We start from the raw sequence: 23,461 nt of genomic DNA on the forward strand, positions 1-23,461 counted from the left end.
TCCAGGAAAGAAAGTGAATGCCCCCGTGACTGCAGGCGACAAACTGGAAGAACTGAATGAAGGAGCACTTGGTGGCAACATCAACATACTGTACCTGCTGTAAGGTACAGCCACTCTTCCTCATCAATCTCAGCTGAGTCCCTGTAAAACACCACCAGCGGCCAGTGAGTAACGCATCTGGGGTAGGAGGGGCCTTACAGCCAGCCGCCTGGAGTTGGGGGTCAGTTATTCTGCCTACTTACGGTCAGCTGTAGGGAACAAGCAGACGTGGAGTATGGCCAGGAGCACGAACGAATGAACATGTTCATTAGGTCCCATAGCCACAGTGCTGGGTCTACAAGTCCATTCAAAGGAAAGGGAAAGGTTTAGGACTGTAAAAAAAACCACCAAAAATAACTATATATCTATATCTATCTATATACACACACACACACACACACACATCTCACTCAAAACTATGAAAAGAACACTGGAAGACCACAAGCAATAAATATTTAATTAAATGCCTAAAAAATGTAATATGTCAACCTCATTTATTAAATTAATATTCATAAAAATTTCATTACACTTAAAAATGATCTATAGGGCTTCCCTGGTGGCACAGTGGTTGAGAGTCTGCCTGCCGATGCAGGGGACACGGGTTCGTGCCCCAGTCCAAGAAGATCCCACATGCCACGGAGCGGCTGGGCCTGTGAGCCATGGCCGCTGAGCCTGCACATCCAGAGCCTGTGCTCCGCAAGGGGAGAGGCCACAACAGTGAGAGGCCCACGTACCGCAAAAAAAAAAAAAAAAAGATCTATAGGTTAGGCTTTCTTTCTTCACAAGAATTCCAAGTATGAATGAGAAATCATAGCCAATTGTGAATTAAGTAAATTGTTCATAGCCTGATTACTTCAAAGGCAAAATTATTTCTTAAAGGTCTTCCAAGTATTTACAGCCAAAAAAAATTTACATTTCATGTAGCATTTTATTTTTTTAAATGATATAGGATAGAACCTCCAAAGGAAAGAGTTCCTAGGATCTTTAAACAGCCCTGGCCAGTGTTGTCCTGAATCTGCAAAGGACCATTAAAGGCATCACCGGATCCAAGTTCTTCACACAATGACTGAAATGTTGTCGGTCTTCATTAAACCATAATTACATTTGGTGGCAACACTTTCCATGATTATGAGTACAGGATCTGGAGTCAGACTGCTCCGGTTCAAATCTTTACTTCATACTTCATTGCGTGTCCTGAGGGAAGTGGCTCAACCTCTCTGAGCCTCATTTTCCTCATCTGTAAAACAAGGAGCATGATAGAACCCACTTTAAAAGATTGGGAGAATTAACTGCGTTAATACGTGTAAAGCACTTATAACTGTGGCTGGCATATAGTAAATGTTGACTAAATGTTATTTATTCACAGAAATGTGGATCTGCCATGTGAACCCCATCCCAGTGTTTAATCATGTTTGTGTTGTTCCAAGGTGAATGTGCACAAAAGCAGGCAGAGACACTTCTTCAACCACGTTTCTCCCAGACAAGGTCAGGGCATGTTTCCAGGCAGAACACTAGTGGGTATTCAGGGCCAGGGGACACATAGGAATTGAGCAGAGAGCTAGAAATCCAGGTCACAAACAGGACTTTCACAATGGAGTCTTCTTGCCCTGTTGTCTCTGAAATGGTTTTCTGGCCCCGTTGCAGTGGATTATTTATGCTTACGAGAGAAAAAAGAGAAATTTTGCAAAACTACTTGATTAATTAATCCTCAACAAACTGCGTAGTTGACCTGCGGCAAATGGATGCTTCCTACAGAGGTATCAATTACTTGAATGCAAATTAAGTATTTTTTTTTTTTTCAAATTAAGTATTTTATAGACCCTTAGAAGATCAAGATAATTCTTTATAAACATCCATTTTATTAGGAGGGAAAGGAAGAGAGAGAGAGAGGAAGCAAGGAAGGAAGGGGCGAGGGAGGGAGGGAACGAAGTGGAAGAAGAAAAAGATGGAAGGAAGGAAAGAAGAAAGGGAGGGAGGGATGAAGAGAGGAAGGAAGGAAGGAAAAAAAACCCTAGAACCAAAGGATTTGTAGTATGAATTCATTTGTAAAAAGAAGAAAGAAAAGAAATCCAAACCCCATTTTGGTATGTTACATGTATACATGCATAGAAAAAGGACTGAAAGAATGCACATCCAATCATTGGCAATGCTACCTCTGAGAGGGGAGCAGAGTTTTGGCAGTGGTTTTGGTGGGAGGACAATGGGAGCAGAGGGTCCTAACAGCCTGGAGAGATGCCCGCAATCTAAAGAGAGCAAACCCTGGTGAATGCGGTGGGTCCCCCAAACCTCGAACTAACTCACAATGTGGCCATCCTGCACTGGATGGCCATATTTGGCTGTGGGAGTGAACAGCAAGGAATTCTTGCCAGGGGAGAAGAAACCCAATCTGCATGTTACAGGCTGAGAAGCATCACCAGGCAAAGGTGGCTGGAAACAAGCCAACTGGCTAGAGGCCCACCTGGCTAGAAGGGCCAAATAAGCTCACGAGAGTCCCCAAAAAGCAAGCACACCTTTCACATCTCTCTCCAACTGAGTATCTAAGATGGTCCAAATCCCAGGACAGTCTGTACTCCACTTACCGGTGCATTCCAGACATGTCATATTTGTGGGCTGGAAAAGCCTCAGCATCTCTGTCATCAAGGGTGTGTCTGTCCTGTAACAGCTGGGTGAGCTAGTGTCTCAGAGTCACCCGCTCATCCTCTAACCCTAATGGTCTTCCTACAGGTACACCTTGAACAACTCTTTCAACATCACTATGTGCTAAGCATTTGTACGGTCAGGCCACTCGCGATGACTGTTCTCTTGGTCTCTGTACATCCCTTGCCCGACCAGTCCCTGCTTCACCTACACCCTACTCACAAGACTGACCTTCCCTCCTAATCCTAAAGCTTAATCCGTAACTGCCCACATCCTGCCCCCCCCAGCCCAGCTAGTGATTGTTCTAATCTTTAGATCAGAACAGCTCCACTGCAATAGTTTATCAAAGGGAAAACATCTGCCCAGGTCATCAACCCGAGGGGCAGTGAGGGATGTGCCCCTCTGCTGGTTTCCCTGGTAACTGATGAGCCAACCTGACATCAGTTCCCACTATAACTGGTAGCCCCCTTCTCCACCACACACCCCCACCCCCAAGTAGCCAAGACTGCTACCAGGTCCTGCCTGCTGTCCGCCATACACGGTCGCTCCAGGACCTTGCTTCAGACATCGAAAGATTCCCTATCCAATAAAACACTGACGTCTCTGTTGCTGTCTCTAGGCGCTTCCTAGGTCTTGCAGCTGGGCAATTACAAGGCTGGCAGGTCTGTGGGGTGCAGCCCAACAGCACTATATTCAGAGATGAATAAGACACAGTCCCACCCTTGAGAGGGACAAAGCAGTAAACGGGCAATTATGGTTCCGTGGTTTTAGGGCTACAATATCAGGAAGCACAGCGTAGTGTCGGAATGCATGACAAGCACACCTGACCCAGCACACCTGGAGTGGAAGAGGTAAGTCAGAAGGTGATTACCCCTGGGCAGAGCCTTGAAAAGGGGTGAACAAGGGGAAGGGCCAGAGCTGATGTGGATGAATGAGGATGCGTGTCCATGCTCCCACGTCCCCCTCTGCCAGCATTCCTGAGGCCAGACCTCACCGACGGCCGGTGAGATTACAGTCTCTTGCCATACACAGTGGGCATTATCTCACTGTTCTTTGGCATCGGAATCCTTTGGGTTTCATCTGAACACTGTTTCATATAGGAACGTGGGCAGAACTGATCAGCCCCTAATAGAAGCCTGTTACTCCACTCCACCAAGAAACTGTAGCTGAAATAATTGGGTTCTAGGCTGCATTTAGGATGGGCAATAACTAAGTAATGCTGCTCAGATATACTCTGAACAGGCATCATAATTAATCTACTCACAAAACTTGGACGTTTATGCCCAATTTACATGTCTTGGCATTTTCATGTGTATTTTCCTTCTTGAACCGCTAGCTCCTTTTCCTTCCCACTCGCTCACCTCTATCTTCCCCCGTGGCTTGGGTCGCCCATGCCTTGTAATATTAAGTGGACTCAAATAGGTTTCCAAATCCCCTTTTTTTAAGAACACATGGGGCATCAGTCTAGATCTGGGCATTCAGATGACAAAGAACAGAAGGAGATCAGGGAACCTATCTTTTTATTCCAATTGATAAGTATCGATTGAACACCTTCTCTGTATAAGATGTTGTGCTAAATACCGAGTAGAATTCCAATACATATAGGACATCTCTCAAGATAGGGACAGTTGGGAACAATAAGACCATTATTACAAAAGGAAACAAGCAGAACAAGGCAGGAACAAGTAACAAATAACAGGCAGGCATTCCGAGAAAGACGAGGTCGTTGTCAGAGAGGCAACCGCTAAGTTCCTCCAAAACGGAAAGAGTAAAACTAACACTCAGCACTTAATGGATAAGGTTTGACATGTACCCAAAAAATATCTTAAAGATAAAGCATTGCTAGGACCAAACACTGTATAAACAGGCAAATTCTTGTGGTATTGTTACAGATCCAAAGTTGAAGCAGACAAAATGGTATAAATACGGAAGGCATCAAATTAGCAATGAAACAGACTAAACAAAAGTCAGAGGTAACTGTGGGCACTCACCCGAGATATCCAGGAAAGGAGATGATGCCTTGGGCCACAGATCCTGTGTACACACCACGGGGACAAATTTACAGTGGAGATAGGTGCTCTGAACCCGATGTCTTTAAATATTTTAAAAGCGCAACTCACACCCACAACTATCTTGCTGTGATTACACAAGAACTTAGAAGCTTTGGGAAAAATTTGACCTGCTGCGTAAACTTCCCTATTGAGACACAATACGCTGACCAGAGAATGTAAGTATCTTGGTCTTGAAAGGAGTTAAAATTTTCACTATAAATGAACAAAATAGCATACTAGATTTCTTATGAATCTCTCATGAAATTGGTCAATATGAGTCCACTTGGAGAGACTGATCCATTCTAGGTGTGCTTAGCCTAAAAGCTAAAAATATAAGCAAGTGCAAATTCACCAAGGTAAAGGGCACAAGTACTCTGCCTTCGACAGTGGACTTCACAGTCAAAATAATGAACTTATGCAGGGAGAAGCCAAAGTATCAAAAAAAAACTAGTGATGACCTGAATTCAGTTAAACATAGAAATGAATCTTAACTGGTAAATACAGTTACGAAACATGATGGCATCATTATAAATCTTGGAAGAAGAGCTACACAATTTTAAAATAATAATCATTTGATGATAATATATTGGGGGAGATGCAAGGGGGAGGTGCTATGCGAGTGCAAATGTTTTCACATTTCATTGGGAGAGTTAAGATGCTGGTTCACTTTTGGAGTTGATAGACTAGGACATGTAAGTTTAAATATAATACTTAAAGATAAGAAGGTAACTGTAGATAATTTGACTTCCAGTTCCAGCTAAGACGGAGTAAAAGAGACCAGATTTATTTATTTTTTTTCTGCTTGAACCAACCAGAAAAAGTAGACAAAATATATTGTATAAAATGGTTTTCAAGAAACTGGACATCAGGCAACTAAGGACAGTGATCCCTGAGAGACAGAAAACAAACGTGAGTCCTACATTGGCCCGCCTTATTGTCTTAAGAGAGTATCCAGGCTGTGGCTCAGAAAGGAGAAAGGGAAAACCAGGCAGAGCCCCACGGTCTCCTTGAGTTGAGGACACAAATATGGTCGTACAGGAAGGCCAAGGTAGCTAGTTTCCACAGGACAAAGTACCAAAGATGAAAGAGCTGCACAGAAAAGAGAGCTTAAGAGACCTGCAGAGGGTCCTCTTCCAACCTTCAGCTGAGCACTGATAAGCTCATGTGTGAGAAAAGAATAAGACTGGGAAAAGAATCACAAAAAAGGCTTAGAAAGAACAAACCCTAGACAGTGACAGGGATAGTTCCTGCTCTTACCAGCCAGAGTGAAAGCCCTCATGATTCACAGTGCCTCAGTATACAGAAGGGTTTTGTGTCAGTACTGGGGGAAATCATCCCTAGATTAAATGCTGCTCTGATCCCACCTAACAAATACTAAAAGCACATCTCAAAACAAAGTTCAATAATATTTAACGGAAACACGAAAGTATCCAGGACCCAACAAGGCAAAATTCAGTGTCTGGTATCCAATCAAAAATTACCAGGCATGCAAAGGAGCAGGAAAATACAATCCATAACAAGGAGAAAAATCAACTGAAACTGATGCAGAAACGACAAAGATGATAGAATTAGTGAACATGGATATCAAAACACTTGCTATAAGTGTATTTTATATGATCAAACAATTAAAGGGAATTTTAAGCTTGTTAAATATAGACACGGAAGACATTAAAGATCACAAGTGAATGTCTATAAATGAAAATTACAATGTCTGAGATTAAAAATACCCTAGATGACAAAATAAATGAGTCATGAGTATGAAATATACACTGTGGGGAATACAGTCAATAGCTATGTAATGTATATATATATATTTTTAAAAGCATAAGCAGGTTCTTTTTTTTTTTTTTATGGCTGGGTTGGGTCTTCACTGCTGTGCGCGGGCTTTCTCTAGTTGCGGTGAGCAGGGGCTACTCTTCGTCGCGGCACGTGGGCTTCTCATTGCAGTGGCTTCTCTTGTTGCAGAGCACAGGCTCTAGGCATGCGGGCTTCAGTAGTTGTGGCAGGCAGGCTCAGTAGTTGTGGCTCATGGGCTCAGTAGTTGTGGTGCACAGGCTTAGTTGCTCCACGGCATGTGGGATCTTCCCGGACCAGGGATCGATCCCTTGTCCCCTGCATTGGCAGGCGGATTCTTAACCACTGCGCCACTAGCGAAGTCCCTATGTAATATCTTTGTATGGCGACATATTATAACCAGACTTATTGTGGTGATCAGTTTGAAATATATAGAAATATCAAATCACTATGTTGTGTAACAGGAACTAACATAGTGTTGTAGGTCAATTATACTTTAAAAAACAAACAAACAAACTCACAGAAAAAGTGATCAGATTTATGGTTACCGGAGGTAGGGGTTGGGGGGAGAAAGAATTAGGTGAACGCAGTCAAAAGGGACACACTTACAGTTATAAGATGAATAAGTACTAGGGAGTTAACATACAACATGATAAATATAATTAACACTGTGGTATGTTATATATGAAAGTTGTTAAGAGTGTAAATCCTAGGAGTCCTCATCCCAAGAAAAATATTTCTTTCTATTGCTTTAATTTTGTTTCTATTTGAGTTGATGGATGTTCACTAAACTTACTGTGGTAATCACTTCATGATGTGTGTAAATCATATCATTATGTTGACACCTTATACTTAAGCACTGCATGTCGATTATATCTTAATAAAACTGGAAGAAGAAAAATACCCTGGATGGGATTTACAGTAAATTAGAAATTGCAGAAGAAAAGATTCATGAACATGAAGTACCTGTAGTACAGCTTCAAGCAGCCTAATAACTAGAATCCAAAAATAGAGGAGGCGGAGGGACAGAAAAAGTATTTTTAAAATGTTTTCCAAATTTGTTGAAAACTTCATAAACCCCACAGATCCAAGAAACTCAATGAATACCAAGCACAAGAATATATTGAGATTTCAGTTTGAGAAAAGCTTCCATAAAAGAGATATGCAAATATGCAAGAAGGAAGGAAAGCGTGGTGGTGTGATGTCATAGGCTGAATTGTGTTCCCCCAAAATTCATGTGTTGAAATCCTAACCTCTAGTACCTCAGAATGTGACTGTATCTAGAGTGAGGACCTTTAAAGAGGTAATTAAGTTAAAAACAGGTCATATGGGTGAGCCCTAACTCAATATGGCTGGTATCCTTATAAGAAGAGGAAATCTGGACACAGATATATGCACACATGGACCAAGGGGTGACCACGTGGGGACACAGTGAGAAGGGGGCCACCTGCAAGCCAAGAAGAGAGGCCTCAGAAGAAACCAACCCTGCTGGCACCCTGGTCTTGGACTTCAGCCTCCAGAATTGTAGGAAAATACGTTTCTATTGTTTAAGCCACTCAGTCTACGGTACTTGGTTATGGCAGCCTTAGCAGACTAATGCATGTTGTAGAAGCCAAATATTAGCCTTACAGAGGCCCATCGTTCAAGCTGATTCAGGGGAAGTTGCTCCCTGCTTCACACCTTCATCCAATGCCACAGGGCCCTTCCCCTCCTCTGTTCCCCTCTCCCCCCCAGCCTGGGACTTTCTGATGTCTGTTCTTACATCTATTGCTGTTATGCCCTCCCTGATAGCACCTAGTTTCCCAACCTGGCCCCTAAACTTAATGCCACCTGAGATCTTCAAGGCCTGATGCTGGACTAAGAAGAAGGACACACAGACTTGAAAGTTTACCCTGAGTGGCAGGGAGTCTGGAGGGACTGAAATGCTCTGGAGTGTCACATTGTTGTGAAATGTGCATTTTTTTTTAAAAAAAAGGTGATAAGAACCCTTCTAAACAGCAAACTTTCTTACTAATCGTCTCACAGTTCACTGTGGGGTTTGAAATATGATAGATGGAACTGAATTAAGACTAGAAGAGAGAGAATGATGAAGTACGAGCAGTAAAGTGTGGGTGTTTGGAGCTCTTCATTTATTCCATAAACGTTTATGAGTGTCTATTATATGTAGGCGCGGCAGACACTGGAGAGCAAAACTTACATAGGGTCTGCCTTCCAGAATCATCTATCAGGGAAAACAGAAACTGATATAAATACATACAAATGTGAAATATACATACACATCTATGTACATATGCAATATAATATACAATAACAAACTATAGGAAATTCTGTGAGGGTTACGTCCAGAAAGTTTTGAAAGTCTGCTCCGGTCTGGGTGGGCAAGGAAGGCTCGCCTGGGAGTGACCCTTGAGCCTGTGCCACGTAGAAGCTGTGGCCTTCAGCGAACACTCACCCTGTTCCACTTCCTTTCCACCTCCAGGTCCAGAGGCCTGAGGCTACATTTTCCAGACTCCCTTGGCAGCTGGTTCTGCCCGTGGGAATCCCTGGGAGGAGACTGGAAAGTAGATGAAAGGTCTGGTGGCAGAGGCAGCAAGAGCAACAGAAACAGTGACAGCAGTGACAAAAGCAGCAGCGGCAGCGGCAGCCGCAGCGGCAGGAGCGAGGGAGGGCTCTTGGGCTCCTGCTCTGTTCCTGCCCTGGCAGCCGGTTCCAGAGCGGCAGCCGCAGCAGCACGCGGTCGCGGGCTTGGGTAACAGCGTGTTCTCTTTGTGCACCCAGCCCTAGAGGTGGAGTGCCCTCCTCGAATGAGCAACTCAGCCTCCCGCTTTGTGCTCTGTCACTGCTCCAAGCCCTTTGTTACCAATTTCCCTGGGTGAAATTCCCTCCACTGAAAAAACAAAGAGTGGTTTTTTGCTTCCCCAGCTAAACTCAGGCTCAGCGCCTAAAATAGCCCCAGGAAACTGACTCAAAGATAGGAACCTGGATTGGTTATCTGAGCTGACTTGGCTTGAATGCCGTGATTACCTCAACGCCAGTGGGAAATGGAATACTGGTCTCCATGGTACACAGTGGCAAACGGTTACTTAAATTATCACCACTGGCTGCTTGGGATGAAGCGCTTCTAGGAGGCTAGGCTTGAGGAGACCCGTGGCTATAAGTGACCATTTGGGTGGGAATGATGAACGCAAAGGCTCTGGACGGGCTGGCTGCTTCTGAACACACTGGTGAGTTTGCAGAAGGAAAAAAAAAAAAATGACAAGCTCAGGGCTTTACTATCTCAGCTAATGTCAGGGTTAGAGAACCATAAAGTTTCTATAACAGCAAAAGAGAACCTCTTGTCTTATAGCCACAGAGCCAATCTAGCTAAAACATTAGACCTCAGATTTGATCCTGTAGGTAGCAAAATCACAATGAACAGATTCACCAGGTCTCTTATGTCATCTATGAGTCTACAATCAGTCAACCAATCAAGTCACTGTTCTAGGTCTTGGGTACAGAGGTGAACAAGACCAACAGCACTTTCACCCTCAGAGAAGTCCAGGCAAAGATCTGGAGGAAAGGCAATCTAGGCAGAGGGAACAGCAAGGGCAAGGCCCTGAAATGGAGCCGGCTTGGGGTGTATAAGGGACAGAAAAAAGGCCATTGTGGCTGAAGTGCAGTGAATGTGGAGGAAAGTAGCAGGAGACGGGGCTGGAGAGGCAGCAGGGGTCAAGGCTGGCAAGGCCACAGTGAAGATTTATTTCATTCTGCTTCAGTAAAAGTCATGTGGAAGTGCTAAGCAGGTCGAATACAGCAATACAATTCTGACACCAACCCCCAGGGTCAGCAGAGACACCATAGCCCCCAAGAAGACTGGCATTACTTCAGATGCCAATCGCAAGTTCAAGGGTCCCGAGGCCACCCACGCTTCTGAATAGCTGGCTAAAAATTCAGGGGCTTCTATGACTCCCTCAGGTTCAATAATTCACTAGAACAACTGACAGAAATCAGGAAAGCACCAGACTTACACCTGAAGTCTTATTATAAAAGACACAAATCGGGACCAGCCAAATGAAGAGACACACAGAGTGTGGTCTGGGAGCGTCCCCAGGGAATCAGGATGTGTCACCCTCCCAGCCCTTGGATGTGTTTACCAACCAGAGATGCTCATCTAAGCCTTGGTGTCCAGAGCTTCATGGTCCAAATGACTCCCAACCTGAGCCAACTCATTAGGATAAATGATCCAAGACCCACCATGAATAACAACAGCATTTCTATCACTTGGGAAATTTTAAGGGTTTTTAGAAGCTCCATGCCAGGAGCCTGGGACAAAGAACAAAGAAATTCTTCATTATACAACAGCAGGAGAGTGTCATAATCTGAGTTAAATTTTAGAAAGATCATTGCAGCTGCTATATTGTCCTGTAAGAGACAAGACAGGACATGGAGCCTAGGGTGGCATTCCAACCAGATGGTCTCTGGGCAGACACCTTGGCTGTCTCTGACTGCCTAGTCTCCCCTGATCCCTGTCTATTTTCCAAACCTGGCCCTCCAGCCTTCCCATCGATTCTAGGAGCTACATAATATCCTTGAAATAAATATTCTCTGCTTAAGTTAACTAGAGTTGGTTTCTGTTGTTTTCGACCAAGAACCCTAAGTGTTGCATACTCTCTCTTTCTACCATTAGGTTTCCATAGTCTCTCTTCCACAAAAGAGGATGTGGTTGACCCTCAGCTCCTAAGTTTACACGTTCCAGATCTAAACACTCATACTGATTTTCAGTTTCATTTCCAAACTCCAGGGACAGAGAATCTGACCATTTCATCTGGGGTCAGATATACTCTCTTAGTCCAATCGAGGGTAACTCGGAAGGCTGGGTCATGTAGTTCAAACATCACTACTAAGGTCTCATGTGCCTAAAATGATTATAAGTAGAATTAGATCCCCCAAACGTTGTTTCCTACATGTGGGTGGAATGTAGATGGCCAGGGGAGGAAAAAGTATGAATTACAGGAAGGGAAACATGAGCTGATGACGCACAGAAGCTGGAATGGTTGTGGCATTGTCAAAGAACCGGAAAGATCCTGGCCAAATCACAGCAGAAAGATCTGATGGGAAGTGGAGGAGGCGTGGACTTGGCTACGAAGGGGGAGGCCCTATTATGGAGAATCGGGACACCTGGCAGAAAAGTTTCCACTTGTGAAGAAAATGGGAAGCCACGGAACTCTTGGCTGAAGAAAGGTCTGAGAAAAGTGTTATCTAAACAGGAGGAGCAAGTTGGATCTGAGATAATGGTTAGGGAGAGTGAGAGATGGATACAATTTTTAAAAAAGAGAATACCGTAGTTTACCTTATGAAAAATGAAAGAGAAATAAATCACAATTGTAAAATCTAAAGTTGTTAGCGAGAGAGAGCAGTAAATCTCAGTTACAAACAACTGATGTATGAATGTCCCATTAAAAATAATAGCCAGTGGCATGCTGTTTCCTTTCTGTGCTTGTCCCTGACTTTCAGGAGGTAATAGCATGGCAGGGAACCATCAAATTTAATGAATAGCTCTTTTCTTCTTTAAGGGCGGCGGGGGGCGGGGGGGGAAACCTTTCATTTTTGCTGACTCAGCTCAATTTACCGATATGGGAAATTTGTTTTTCATATGCACACATACTCTTTTTTTTTTTTTTTTTTTTTTTTTTTTTTAGGAATATGCTTGAGATAGTTTTTTTCTGTTTTTTTTGCGGTACGCGGGCCTCTGACTGCTGTGGCCTCTCCCGTTGCGGAGCACAGGCTCCGGACGCGCAGGCTCAGCAGCCATGGCTCACGGGCCCAGCCGCTCCACGGCACGTGGGACCTTCCCGGACCGGGGCACGAACCCGTGTCCCCTGCATCGGCTTCCCTGCACCACCAGGGAAGCCCACACATACTCTTCTTAAGAGCCTCTTCTCCTCATTTCCTCTCACGTAATTTTTTGTTCAGTTACCTCAGGAAAATATCCCTCCCTTTTTTCCCCTTTTTCTTCCATTTGTGAGTCAAAGAAAAATGACCCCCATCATGAATGATAAGTTTAAAGTAGTGCTAGTGATACATTCATATGAGGAAAAAGGAAGGCCCCACATTTGGAAGTGAAATGTAATGTCATCAAGAGCCAATAGCATCAAATTAGAAAGCCTGGGAAAGAGTCCAAATTTCCCTTCACTCTCCACTACAATACCAACCTTATTTTCATCCTCCTATAATGAAATCTATTTTTCCACAGGCAATATCATTTAGTAAAGAGGAAAACCTTTCTTAATCAATTTCAAGGATGAGAGATTAAATTACTTACATAAATGCTAATATTGCAGTGCAAATATTTTTTACTAATTTTCCTTGCAAATATACAATATGGCATCAATATTCTAAGCTTAAATGGCTTTAGTGGGCCAGCCTGGGTACCTAGTTGCATTTATAATGGCATTTTAGGAGAAAATGCATTATATCTTCAAACAAACAGATTTCAAGTTGATTTCTGGAAATCTAGATTTTGAAAGTTGAACACTGCTTAACTCAACAAAAGATTCTAATGGGATATATGAAGTTATATAATTATTTTAAGTATAGTAACGGAGAATTCCAACATGCGTGTTTAATGAACGTGACTTTCTTTTCTCACCATTTGATGTTTTGGTAGGCAGCCCATTCTTTATTTGTTGCTCTTAAGCTGTCGGGATGAATTCCGCGAGCTCACAGAGTGAAAAGAACATGAGCTGGAGGTATGAGTTTTGCTGCATGAGTTTTCTAAATATATTCATTAATGCTCCATAAATTAGCCTCAAAGCTGGGCGTCTCTCTCAATTCAGAGCATCTTCCCACTTGCTTTAGCACCACCACTATCTCACTTTTATTGTCCGTATAGCCAGATGCAGCTGCATTTATTTACATTTTTTAAATGAATGAAACTCTTAACTTGTTGACATATTGAGAGTCTAAAAATGTCCCATTTAAAGTCATCCTCACAACTACATCCGCATGGGTGGCAGTTGAATTAGCCCCACTTTTTAGCAGAGTAGATTTTCAAGAGAAATGTTTACGTGAAAATGAAGGGTTTCAATAGCCTTATTATTGGGTGACACAGAAGAAACTATTTTCATTGCATTTCAAGTTTCCAACTGAAATTTCAAGTCAAGGCCGTGAGACAAAAACCACAGGAACAAAATGAAATGGGAGTACAGCTGCGTTTCCGTTTCAGACTTCCCAGAGGCTACTTCTTCAGTGACTAAACCATCTTCTTTTGAACTTTTGGCTGGGGCGAAGAAAGATCAGGAATTCTGAAGCTATGATACAGCCTTCAAAATCAGCCTCTCAATGACCCACATTGTAGGATTTGAATAGTATTCATTCAATTGCTAACATTTATCGAGAGGCCACTATGTGTGAAGCTCTGTGGGATGGAGTCACAGGGATACAGAATGGAATAAAATTCAGTGGCTGCTCTTGAGAAGCATACAATCTGGAGGGAAGGCAACTAGCTATAATATAAAGCAATGTGAAAGGAAGAAGTATAGGGTCTTCCCTGGTGGCGCAGTGGTTAAGAATCCGCCTGCCAATGCAGGGGACACAGGTTCGAGCCCTGGTCCAGGAAGATCCCCCATGTCACGGAGCAACTAAGCCCGTGCACCACAACTACTGAGCCTGCACACATAGAGCCCGTGCTCTGCAACAAGAGAAGCCACCACAATGAGAAGCCCGCGCACTGCAACAAAGAGTAGCCCCCCATGGCTGCAACTAGAGAAAGCCCACGTGCAGTGACAAAGACCCAACTCAGCCAAAAATAAATAAATAAATTTAAAGAAGAAGTATAGAAGAGAAGTACAGGAATGATTAATTCCAACTAGGGGGCTCAGGGAAAGCTATGTGGAGACCTGGATTTGAATGGAAGCAGGAAGAGTCCACAGACAGCATAAGCAAAAACATAGAGGTTTGCATGGCAAGTTCAGGGAAGGGTGAGGAGTGCAGTGTGACATGTGTAGGTGCAGAGACAGGCACAGTGGGTGAGGAAGCTGGAAAGACAGGTCGGGCCTCAATCCTGGAGGGCCTTAAAGCCACAGCCAGGAACTGAACCAGATACTTTGGGCAAGAAGGAGACACTGAAGATACTGAGGGGGTAGAACTATCTGCCCTGTTTGTAGGAAGATGACTCATGTGACAATGAAGGAAATGGGCTGGAAATCTGATATGTCAAGAAGCGACTGAAATAATCCAGAGAAAGGTTAGTACGTACTTAAATTAGAGCTGAACCAGCGTATTGGGTTGGGAAGGAAGCTCAAGGGAAGAAAGGACAGGACTTGGCAATTGATTATTTGGGTGTCAAGAGAGAATGGATTCTAGAGAGAATGGAAGAACAAGCAATGGAAGATGGCTGAGGTTTCCGCCCAAGTGACAACAAGGGTAGAAGTCCCAAGAGTCACGATAGGTAAATATGGCAAGAGAAGCAGTATGGTGGAAAGTGTGGTGTTAAATTAAATGTGGTCATTTTTAGTTACTGATGAGAAATGCGTGTGAAGATATCCAGAAGACCACTGGAAATCTACATTCACCGTAAGAAATTCAGCAGTGAGTATAAGTGAGACCACCTCAGAAAGGGAAGCCGAGCAAGAAGAGAAAAGATGGGAAGATAAAACTTTGACAAAAGGTACATTTAAAGAGTAAGCAAACCCTCAGGATGGGAGAAAATATTTGCAAATGAAACAACTGACAAAAGATTAAATCAATAAAGATGTAAAAACATAAAATAAAATAAAGAGTAAGCAAAGAAGGAACCAGGAAAAATCACAGAGAAGGCATCATCCAAGATGCAGTTAACGAGCCAGAGAATGTTCTTCTTGGGAGCTAAAGAAGGGGGAAGATGGAGACATGGGATTTGAAATACCCTCAGTTGAAAGCTCTTTGAGATTGCTACCTATTGTTGCTGTGGCCACACCAAAAAAATCAAACAGGTCTCTCCTTAGGAATGGAAGTATGGCCCTGGCTCTCCTCTGTACACCTGCTCATGGGGTAATCAGAAGCATCTCCTCTTGGGCAGTCAGTTAGGTACTGAAAACTACCAAGTCAGTGAGACTCTCTTAGGATGAATTAAACAGGGAACAAATCCAGGAGTTTGAAAAAGCTGAAGTTGCAAACTTTTCCATCTCAGTTGGCTGGTTTCTGTTCTTAGATCTGCCCTACTTTATAACCCAAGTCCTCTACCTTTCGTTGAGGAAATGAAGTCCCCTTTGTTTGTTACAGGTGAAAATGACAATGAGTAGTTATATGCAATCCATCAGGTTAGCTGAAATGGTTCCGGCATCTCCCTGTACCCTCAACTACATGGTTGTTATAGTGATTGTTGCTATACACTGTATATGTATGCAGTGCTTCAGAGCTAAAGAGGACTGTTCCATCCATTGACTCACTTGCTTTTCACCACAACCCGGTAAGAAAGATACTATTTTGTTCTCTCCGTTTTTCACACTCCGAAATCCCTTGCACTGATTTCTCCCGGGATTGCATTCAGGTCATCTTTCCACGTCTTTCTCTAGCTCGTTCTATCCATTAACTGGAATCCACCTCACCTTCTTTCCCTTAGCACACGATCTGTCGCTTTCTAACCTCATCCCTAGTCAGTATTTTCCTTCTGGCAATCCTTGCCTCCAAGCTAACAATCCACCATTATCTGTCCCATTTTTGTTAGGTTTCTCTCCCTCCATCTCTGCCCCATCACCCTTGAGCTTTGAAAGAATCTGCATTAGAACCTAGCATTCAGAGACAGCTACTTCTCACATAAAAATATGTGCCACCAAAACGCAAATAGGCTCGAAAGGGGGACTTTCATACCAGGCATGTCCTTGGACAAGTGGATCAAAGCCAGGGAGGGGCGGCTGCTAACAGCTGGCTCCCTGCCCCATCTGGCATTGTCAGTGCACAGTCCCCACCACCACCCCATCCTGGGAGCCTCACTCTACCCTGCTTCACCTTTCTTTGTAGCCCAGGAAGACCGACATTTATAGCCTGCACCCCCAGGCTCTCTTGCCCTCCAGCTTCCAGCTGGGTGAAGCTAATAGATATCAGAGGATGGGAGAAGAGGATGAGCAGGAATTGATCCCCCTGGCTCCCTCCCTGCCACGCAGATCCTGCTAGGCAGCCACCTCCTACGGCCACAGCTACTGCTGTCCCTGGCTCTGGTGACTGTCCCTCCCCTGCCTCTGTCAGGCTAAGGGGTGGTAATGGCACCCTTTGTTACGAGCCCCAGTTGGTAGGAGTCATCCCTCACCATCCCTGTTAGTTCCCTTACCCCTGTCCACCTCTGTGTTTCCCTTCATTAAACTCTCCTCAATTACCACATTTGAGGGTGACCTGCCAGACAAGGTCCCTTTACAGAGCATTCGGCTCTCAGCGACTCCCCACACACCCCACGATGCCATCAACAACTGCAAATACCTTAGTAATAATTAACCCAACAGGGTGCAAGGACCTAGAGAAAGGAAACTTAGGACACATAAACGTTGGTGAAAGAAATAATGTATTCCTTTCCTAGGGTTGCCATAATAAAGAAATACAAACTAGGTGGCTTAGACCAATAGAAATTTATTTTCTCACAGTTCTGGAAGCTAGAAATCCGAAATCCAGGTGTCAGAAGGACCGTGCTTCCTCTAAAGGAAGGGGAGAATACTTCCTTGCCTCTTCCAGCTTCTGGAACTGACAACCCCTGACTTTCCTTGGCTTGAGCTGGAGTCCTTTAGTCTCTGCATCTGTCTTCACATGGCCTTCTCCCTGTGTGTCTCTGTCTTCACGTGGCCTTCTCTTTCAGTCCCCGTCCAAATTTCCCTCTTCTATAAGGATGCCAGTCATATTGAGTTATGGCCCACCCTAATGGCCTCATTTTAACTTGATTACATCTGCAAAGACCCTATTTCTAAATAAGGTTCCATTCTGAGGTCCTGGGAGTTAGGATTTCCATGTCTCTTTTTAGGGGACACAACTTAACCTGTAACAGATGGGGTTCAGAAGCACAGGCTGCTAGGTGTCTAGGAATGCCTCGCATTTCTAAAGAGGCTGAACCTGCAAAGCACGCTGCCTACAGCCATTAGTACCTGCCAGCACAGCACTTGTGTCCACCTACAGGGCCCAGCATGGGGGATTTAAGAAGAAACCAGCCTCCTAGATTTCTTCACTGCAGATTCAGTCCTACTGGTGAACCAAAATAACAGCCCCTCTGATGAAGCTGTGAAAAGGTGAGAAATGTAATGGATCATGTTTCTGATAGACTTGAGGAAGTTCAGGGGGAAGATGCTGTCTATGGCATTGATATATAATCATAGAGGCTATATCTAGACTCTTTGATTATAGAAAATGATGCTCACCTTAACAATAGCTTTTTCCACGTTTGCTTTCCTGAGTCCATTACTGCCACTTTCAAAGGCATTAACTCGAGAAAAATAATCTCTGTTCGGAGACCACAGACTCGCTTCTTGGGTGTTCCAAGCTGGCAAATGGTATTTTTAACAGTCATTTTTTACAGAATCAAGGGACAAAAATATGGTGACATCTTTAGATAAATTGAAAATCTAAAATTCTTAAATCTCAAACTGTAAGCTATAATCCTCCATTGCCTGGCCCTATAAAATCAAATCAGCATTTCAATCAACAAGCTTTGCCACCCTTGATAAGGCATCGTCCAAACTCCTCCATTTTGGATCAACAGCAGTCTCATGAAACTAGGTACACATCTTATATCCAATCACATGTCATTCATTTCACTTACTTACTCAGCAAATAATAATTAGTCAGCTACTATTTGCTTAGCAGGTGTTATGGGTTGAACTGTGTCGTCTAGAAAGATACGTTGAGGTTCTAACTGTACCAATACCTGTAAGGTAACTGTACCCAGTACCTGTAAATGTGACCTTATTAGGAAATAGGATCTATGCAAGTGGAATGGAGTTAAGATGAGGTCATACTTTCGAAAACAAACATATGGTTACCAAAGGGGAAGGTGGGGAGAGGGATAAATTAGGAATTTGGAATTAATGAATACCCACTACTATATATAAAATAGATAAACAACAAGGACCTACTGTATAGCAAGGGGAACTATATTCAATATCTTGTAATAACCTATAATGGAAAAGAACCTGAAAAAGAATAAATATATATATATTTATATTTATAACTGAATCACTTTGCTCTACACCTGAAACATTGTAAATCAACTATACTTCAACAAAAAAATTTTTTAAATTAAAAAAACATGATGAGGTCATCCTGAATTAGTGTGGACCCTAATCCAATATGACTGGTGTCCTTATAAGAAGAGGAGAAGAGACACTGAGACAGACAAAACAGGGAGAACACATGTGATGACAAGGCAGAGACTGGAGTGATACACATACAAGGCAAGGAATGTCAAGGATTGCTGGTAACGAAAAATGCTAAGAGAAAGGCATGGAACAGATTCTCCCCTGGATCCTTCAGAAAGAGAATGGCACCATTGACACCTTGACTCTGGACTTCTAGCATTCAAAACTGTGAGAGAATAAATTTCTGTTCTTTTAAGCTACGTAGTTTTGGGGAATTCGTTAGGACAGTGGTGTTCTTCTTCTTCTTCTTCTTCTTCTTTCTTCTTCTTCTTCTCCTCCTCCTCCTCCTCCTCCTTCTCCTTTTCTTCTCCTCTTCTTCTCCTCTTCTCCTTCTCCTTCTCCTTCTCCTTCTCCTTCTCCTTCTTCTTCTTCTTCTCTGAAGTATTTCTGTTTTACCTAAGCCCACAGAGCAGGGATCTTCATCTTTTTCATTCTGCAGCCCAAGTACTAGAATACTCCTAGGCACATCATGGTCAATAAATGTTTGTAGAATAAAACACTAATATGTATAAAATAGATAGCTACTAAGAACCTGCTCTCTCTCTACCTCTGCCCCAAGTAGACTTCATCCACTCCCTTGGTTTCACTTATGCCAAACCCTCTCTCATCTGCCTCTGTACCCTAGACTTTCTCCTAAGCTCTGGCTGCCCACCTGCCCATCAATCATTTGGGTGTCACACAGCCACCTCAAACTCACCAAGTCCAAAACTCATACACATATTTGTCATACACAGTTCGGCTACAATGATACTTTGAAAATTCAAATCTGATCATGTCACACTCCTGCTAAAAATCCTTCAATTGTTTCCCATAACTTTTAGGATAAAGGTAGGAGTTTTTGCATTCCCTTCATAACCTGGTCCCAGCTCACTTTCATTGGTCTATCTATATCCTTCTCTTTACTCATTCCAGCTGGACTGACGTTCTTTCAATTCTTCAAAAGTGTCTCATTCCACATGACCTAGAACTCTGTTTAGCTAATTCTACTCTTGGCTTGAACATCACTCTCTCTTGGAAGCCTTACCAGATACGCCAAGTTTGGATCTTCCTGTCTCAGACCCCGTATTGTATAAAGGTGCATGGTGCACCTCTTCATAGCATTCAGTAGGGTGAATAATGGCTTCTTTAATACTTGTCTTCCCTGTGAGGCTCTAGGCTGCCTGAGGGCAGGATCCACATCTGCCTCATTCCCCACCGTACCCCCCAGAGCCTAGATCAGTGCTTGGCATAGAGTAAATATTTAGTAAATTAATGGAGAAACTAGTGTGGTTACAACTGAAGTACAATATGCTCTCATTCTCCCACCATCCTGAATCTCTCCTTGATATCTGCAAATCAACATGATAGGAAGAGAGAAAGATGCCCTAAGCTCTGAGCCACCAATTCCATGCTAGAAAGTCTGCCTTATCCAGTTAGCCAGGGGAGAGTTCATTTCAAGCCCAAGAGGTAAAGGAGGAGAAGAATGGAAAGATGGAAAGAATGCTGTGCTTACAGTGAGAAATGAAGGGTTAAAAATCCCAGTTCTGATTCTTATTCGCTGTATGGCTTTGAATGCATCTCACCCTCTGAGCCTCACTCTCTTCATCTGTAAAGGACGGATAAAAATCCCTACTTCATAGGCTTGCTGTATTAAATGAGATACAGTTTATGCAAATCTTTCATAAACTCTAAAACCTATAACCTATGAATGTTTTTAATACTGATAACAGTAACTTGTGAATAATTATGTTGCAACCACCAAATGCAATTTGAGACTTGATTTATGCAACTTAATTTACTCCATTTCATTAAAATAACTGGACAATCGCTCAAGAATAGAGGCATATATAAACTTCAGAAACAAAATACGGTAACATATAAATAATTATTTATATAAACCAGACTTTGCATCATATTCTCTAGCTCCCTCCAGCCTTCATCCTGGAAACTCTATGCTCTAAAGGACTGCAGAGGAGGCGTTTGGCAGGAGCTTCGCCTGAGTCCCAGGCTTCACAGAAGTGCAGACTCCACCGCCCCAGAAGGTAAACGGTTTTCCTCGTCTCCACAGCCTGATTTGAGGACAGCACACAGCAGGCACTCAGCAAGGCCAAGCTGACTCCCCTCCGTGGATCTTCGTGCAGAAATTTAGGATCTCTAACCCCTCACTTTGCCCATCACACCTGGTAAGGCATGAAGGCGGAGTCCATTATCAGAAAGAAGTCTTACTTTTAGCAGGTTAGGCGTATCTACAGCGTCAAAAGGATTCTTTATTTTCACCATGGAATCCCCCCAGAGAACTCCTCGATGGGCATGGGAAAATAATCTTCCCTCTCTGTCCCTCTGCGTCACGGACCCCATAGTTCCCTCTGCCCTCCTCCACCAACTGTCCCCCCAGTAGCATCTGAGCTTCACCTTGGAGGGGCAGCATAAGTCACTGAGTGAATCTGATGGAGACCCGGGTCCTTCTGATTATTCAGAGGGGCACATCTCCAAGACAACCCTTTCTTCTTGCTAATGCTGACCACTTTAATAGCATTCCCACCTCACATCAAAATCCCTGGCCTGAGAAGATAGAATAGTACAATTGCACACCTACCCACTGCCCATACCGGAATTCACTTCTTCTGCCACACCGTCTTTTGCATGCAGTCTTCCCTGCAAATATGCTGATAAATAAATACACCAGCAGATGGATCAAAGTGAAAACACTCGGTTTCTCTGTGCCAATGAACAACTGGATCCCAGTGTAACACAAAGAAAGAACAAAGCTGAACAGTCACTCTGAACTACAAAAAGCTGGTGACCGATATTCATGAAGCCTGCGTTCCATCTCAGGTGGGTGCTGTGAGAGCCGCCTGGGAGATACTTCCCTGGAAGGTATTTCCCTGCAGCTTCCATCTCCTGTCCCCACAAATGACACACACGCTGTGCAATAAGAGATGTCATCAGTCTGTCTTCTTTAGGCACATGGGCAAGGGCTTGCCAGAAGACGGCCGAGTTCCTCAGAATTCCCCACACTTAATTCTCAGTCCCACCATTAGCTTCCTGGATGACCATAACCAAGTTGGGCAATCTCTAAAACATGGGATGTTTGTGATACAACCCACATGTGACATTTTCAAATACATTATTATCATGTATAGGCTTCAGCTCATTATTTTTTTTATTATTTAATTTTTTATAGAGCAGGTTCTTATTAGCTATCTCTTTTATACATATTAGTGTATATATGTCAATCCCAATCTCCCAATTCATCCCACCAGCACCCCCTATTTTTAAAAACAATTGTGTCTTCATATTCTGATCATAAAATATATATTCATGTAGAAAAATAATACACAATCATTATAAAGCATTTGGAAATACAAAAGAAGAAAACCCAAGTCACATCATTCCATGACCTAAGGGAAACCACTATTAACACTGGGCATTTCCTATTAATTTTGTGTGTGTGTTAAGTATGTAGATGCAGATATAGACAAATGTATATATGTGTGTGTACATACATATATATTAACTTTGTACATACAAACTTTATGTATTTGAACTTGTTTTTATTGCTTAACATTATATCAAGGTTAAGCTTCTATGACTTTACAAGTCTTTTGAGAAATCATTTTGCCTGAAATCCATATAACATTCCATCAGAGACCTTTTGTAAAATCATATTGTGCTATAAATACAGAGTGGAGTTACAGGTAACTAAGTGTTCATCAAAGAGAACCTGCTATCAGCACTTCTTTGACCAGCACCAGCCCCTATCTTACTCAGTATTTATCAGTACCAGCCCCTGTTTTAGGGCCTGCTGCCTTACCGACGACCATCAGGCAAAGTTCACAATTTTAGTCAACAGCCATTTCGCTGCTGCTTTTGTGAAATGAAGAAGTCAAGTCTCCTGCAGTAAGAAACAGTACTTTCTCTCTCTCTCTGTCAGGAGCAAAAAATTATCTTAGGAGCGCACAAGATTCCTTGAACAGATGGGTGGTAAGTAGAAGCCACTGTTGGCAACGTCCGTCAGACCCAGGATTGGTCGCAGGCTGGAGTCCCCTCCCCACACTTCCCCAAGTCAGCACAGGCCCCCAGTGGGCAGGTCTGTGCCGGATTCGGCTTCATTTCCCCCCAGGCACCAACATGGAGTGAGCAGTCAGACTCACCAAGCTTTTTTCAGCACCTACTTCTGGTCTACATGGTGCCAGATGCTGGGGAGGAGTTGTGACTTCAAATTTGGTGGGATGATAAGATGCAAACATTCTTTTATTTTTGCCATAACTTTTTAAATTGAAGTATAGTTGATGTACAATGTTGTGTTAGTTTCAGCTGTACAGCACAGTGATTCAGTTATATATATCTATTCTTTTCCAGATTATTTTCCCTTATAGGTTATTACAAAATATTAAGTATAGTTCCCTGTGCTATACAATAGGTCCTTGTTGGTTATCTATTTTATATATATGCATATAATCCCATCCTAATCCATCCCTGCCCCGCCCTTTCCCCTTGGGTAACCATAAGTTTCTTTTCTATGTCTGTGCATCTATTTCTGTTTTGTAAGTAAGTTCATTTGAAGATACAGTCATTCTTTTTTTTTTTTTTTTTTTTTTGGGGTCCGGG

The 23,461-nt window shown here is 43.1% G+C and overlaps 1 long non-coding RNA gene across 1 annotated transcript in view; it reads right to left on the reverse strand.

The window, feature by feature from the left end:
* Positions 1 to 784: 784 nt before the first annotated feature.
* The window catches only part of LOC112404973 (uncharacterized), a 99,286-nt gene continuing 76,609 nt past the window's right edge, over positions 785 to 23,461 (reverse strand). The window contains exon 3 of the long non-coding RNA XR_003004249.1: positions 785 to 1,276. This is a non-coding gene — a long non-coding RNA (uncharacterized LOC112404973). The remainder of the gene's footprint in view (positions 1,277 to 23,461) is intronic.

Source organism: Neophocaena asiaeorientalis, unplaced genomic scaffold (genome assembly GCF_003031525.2).
Source record: "Neophocaena asiaeorientalis asiaeorientalis breed wild unplaced genomic scaffold, Neophocaena_asiaeorientalis_V1.1 scaffold634, whole genome shotgun sequence".
NCBI classification, from domain to species: domain Eukaryota; kingdom Metazoa; phylum Chordata; class Mammalia; order Artiodactyla; family Phocoenidae; genus Neophocaena; species Neophocaena asiaeorientalis.